Consider the following 4,409-nt stretch of genomic DNA (forward strand, 5'->3'; position numbering starts at 1 on the left):
AGTTTTGGTGAGAATAGGGAGAAACTGGAACCCTCCAATGGGAAAATGTTGCAGCCATTAGGGAAAACAGTTTTCTTGCAGTTTCCTAAAAGGTTAAATATATACTTACTACATGACCCAGTAATTTCATCCCTATGTATCTACCCAAGAGAAATGAAAACATACATCCACACAAAAACCTGTACATGAATGTTCGTAGCAATATTATTCAAAATAGACAAAGTGGAAACATCCAAATATCCATTAACTGGTGAATGGAGAAACAAAATACGGCGTAGCTATAGAATGAAATATCATTTGACAATAAAAAGGAGTGGCATACTGATATATTGTGTAACATGGATGAACCTTAAAAGTATTATGCTCAGTGAAAGAAGTCAGATACAAATGGCCACATATTACATGATCCAATTCATATAAAATGTTTATAAGAGGCAAATGTATAGAGACACAGAGTAAATAAGAGGTTGCCTGGAGCTGGGAGCAGAAATGTAGTGGGTAGAAGTTGTCTTTTTAAGGTGCTAGAAGTGTTCTAAAATTAGACTGTACAACTCTGTAAATACACTAATTTACAGATTCATTGAATTGTATACATAAAGCAGGTGAATTTTTTGGTATATAAATTATATCTCAATAAAGCTGCTTTAAAAAAAAGAAATAAAAATAATGAAGTAAGCCCCTCCTCCCAAAGTTAACTATAAATTTACCATACAGCCCAACAATTCCACTCTGGGTACCTAGCCAAGAGAACAAAGACTTGCACGTGAGAATATTTATGGCAGCCTATTCATAACGGCCAAAAGGTAGAAACTACCCAAATGTGCATCAGCTGGTGAATCGAGAAATCAAATGTGGTATATCCATATAATGAACACTGCAGCATGGATGGGCTCCAAAGACACTATGCTAAGTGAAAGAAACCAACACGAAAAACCACATATACAATGATTCTATTTCCACGAAACGTCCTGCAAAAGTAAACCTACAGAGGCAGAAAGCAAACTAGTGATTGCGTGGGGTTGGGGATGGGAACGGGGATTCACTGTAAACAGGCATGAGGCATCTTGTTGGAGTGATGAGGAGGTCCTAAACTGGATGATGGTGATGATCACACAACTCAGTAAGTTTACTAGACATCATTGAGTTGTACATTTAAAACGGGTGAATTTTATGGCATATAAATTACACCTGTTTTCAAAGAACAAGGTTTCAGTGGATCTTCATATGGTATAGTGTAAAGTACAAATGCCTCAGCTTGGTTTTCAAGTCCTTCCTACCAGGCCCGGCTGTGACTTGCCATCCTGCCCCTCACCCCAGTGCAGCCTCACCACATGGCCTACTGTCTTCTGAGCATGCCCTCATTGCCTGCCTTCCTGCTTTAGCTCATGCTGTTTCCCCAGGTAGCTCAACCCAACTCCCAATCCTGGGTCTTTCTCACCTCCCCTTGCAATTGCTACTATAATCAGTCTTTGTATTTCCAATCCTTATTGCTTTGCCTATGATGCACTTATCACTGTGCTAGGTGTTAGGATATACGGCAGCCCCACTGACACCCTGCTCCTGTTCTCGAGGATGGTTGTCAGCCTCTAACACAGAGCCTGGCACAGGTGCACACTTGTTAACTGAACGAACGAACGAAAAAACCCAATATTGACTTTTCCGCTTGCATCCTGCTGCTCTATCTCTAGCAAACTTTCCCAAGAAAATCTTATGCTTATATAACCTGTCAGTAAAGACCACTATTTCCTCTTAGATATGTTGGGTGAACACTATCTAGATAGGCCAGTCTAGCTCACACATAGTCCAGAGGGTTGGCCCAAGGTAAGTACCAAGTTCTTAGTATCACAGGGCTGCTGCCTTCCACCCACTGCTAAAATCCTTAATAATTCTGATGAGATCCTGACACCCCAGGTTGTGAATCAAGAGAGAAGGCTGTGAAGGCATTACTAATGCTTTCACACATTAGGCCCTTTTTCTAGGACAATATCTACTGTGATTACTGGAGGCTTGGCTTGGCGGCCCTCAGAGAAGCCCAAATTGTTCCTCTGCAGAAGAATTGCCACTTCTCTGGCAAATGTGCCTTGAGTTATTATGGGGACCTCACTCATGCTAAACAGATGACCCCCATTCTCTAGCAGAGGGATGTACCCGCCCCACCTGTTTGAACTTTGGGTTGTGGTAAACAGGGAATACCCCCTATATTATCAGAGCTGGGGTTGACACTCCTTCCCTGGAATTCCACTTTGATACCCGAACATGTGCCCTAAAGCCGGAGTGCATGCAATGCCTCTCAAAATAACTAGAAGTGGAAGGAGCCTGTGTGTCAGGGGGATATGATATTTAAAAGCTCCCAGCTTTAATGAGATATAACTAACATAACATTGTGTGCATTTAAGATGTACAATGGAATGATTGGATACATGTATATGTTGCAAAATGATTACCACAATAGGGTCAGTTAACACTTCTGTCACCTCACTTAGTTATCTGTGTGTGTGCATGTAGTGAGAATATTTAAGATCTACTCTCTTTTCAAGTATATAATATAGTGTTGTTAACTACAGTCACCATGCTGTACATCGGATCTCCCAAATTTATTCATCTTACAGCTGGGAGTTTGCGTCCTTTGACCAATATCTCATTTCACCCGTCCCCCAACCACTAGCAACCACCCTTCTACTTTCTGTTTCTATGAGTTTGGCTTTTTTCCACATATAAGTGGAATCCTCATATAATCACACTACCCAAATGTGCATATAAGTTCCACATATAAGTGAGATCTACAGTATTTGTCTTTCTCTGTCTGACTTATTTCACTTAGCATAATGCATAAGTATGATTTTTAAAAAAAGTTCAACTCCCTCTTAGGCCATTTGACCTTGGGCAAATTAATTAACTTCTCTAAACTTCAAGTTTCCTTCTGTATAGGATGGAGAAGAAAAAGTTCCTTTCTCATGAGTTGGGTGGATCAGCTAAGATGATGCATGCAAGGCCTTTTGCACAGTACCTGGCACACTGCAAGGGCTCAGTGCATATTATCAGCAGTATTAATAGTAGTAGCAGCAGCATGAAGCATGTGTTCTGTGCTAGAGACCATGCTAGATGATGGCAGTATAATCCATTCATTCAACAAATATATACATAAGGTCTTTACTACTAAAGGCTAACAGCTTTACTATTATTATTTTTGATCTATTATTTTGATCTAGAATAAAACCAACCAAGACTCCTGCCCGTGGGGCGCTTACATTCTGGTGAAGTGACAATCAAGAGTAAAAAAGGCAGTCTCTATCCTCAAAGCTACAGATGAAAAAGCACAACACTGGGGGGAAAGTGATGGATGTAACCACTGGAGACCATTAAGCAGGATCACCTAACTTAGCTTGGGAGGGTCAGGGACAGCATGTGGGAGTTGAACTAGATCAGAGGGTCCTGTCTCCCCCTGAGGTAGGTGTAATAATGGCCCCCAAAGAGGTCCACATCCAAATCCCTGGGACCTGTGAGTATGTGATGTTATGTGGCAAGGCGCAATGAAGTTTACAGATGGAATTCAGATTGTTTATCGGCTGATCTTGAGATAGAGGGATTACCCAGGTAAAAGAGGAGGGCAGGAGCGTCAGAGCCATGGTGATGAGATGTGAGAAAAAGGGCAAATTTTAGGCATTTCCTTCTTCTGGGTTCTCAGTATCCTCAAAGCCGCCCCTGTCCGGACCAAGAAGTCTCCACTATTTTACAATTCTCCATTGCCCTACAGGGTACCAACTCGTTCCTTATATTTTCCCCACAAAAGTCTGGGGAGGAGGGTGCAGTAATTCCCATTTCAGAGGAGGGATTTGCCCAGAGTTACATAACTAACTAGTGGGGGAGGGTCTGGACTCCACAACCCCCTGGCAGTGAGCCCAACATTCTACTCAACCAATTCCAGTGGATACAGATATGCAGGAGAAGTAAGTTCCCACCAGGGAAATGTGAGCAAAGAAAGGAGTACATGAAAACTTGCAAAGGAGCGGGAAGAGGTAGAAGGATATTCACATCAAGTAGGGAGGTGGGAAGCAGTCATCCTTCTTCCTTATGTCACTCCTCCCTAGACCCTACACAAAGGAGAGAGGGAGTGGGGAAACGGGGGAAGAGAGAGAGAGAAGGGGGAGGTTGTTGGTTCCCAACCCACACCTCCAGGTATCTTAGTTTTAAATTTTCTTTCTATCATGCAGCAGTAACTCTGAGTTTCTGCAGAGCAATCTCATCATTTAACCCTGCTAAATAAATATTAGTGGGCTGGACCTATAGATGAACCACATGTCCAGCTCCATTCACATCAGCAACCACCCTCAGAGATTTGGGTTTTAAGTGTTATGAGAGAGCAGGGTGAAGAGAACCTGGCCAAGGGTGGAGAGTAAGGGAAGGCGATC

This window comes from Mirounga leonina, unplaced genomic scaffold (assembly GCF_011800145.1).
Source record: "Mirounga leonina isolate KUSES-001 unplaced genomic scaffold, KU_Mleo_1.0 Mir_114, whole genome shotgun sequence".
NCBI lineage: Eukaryota > Metazoa > Chordata > Mammalia > Carnivora > Phocidae > Mirounga > Mirounga leonina.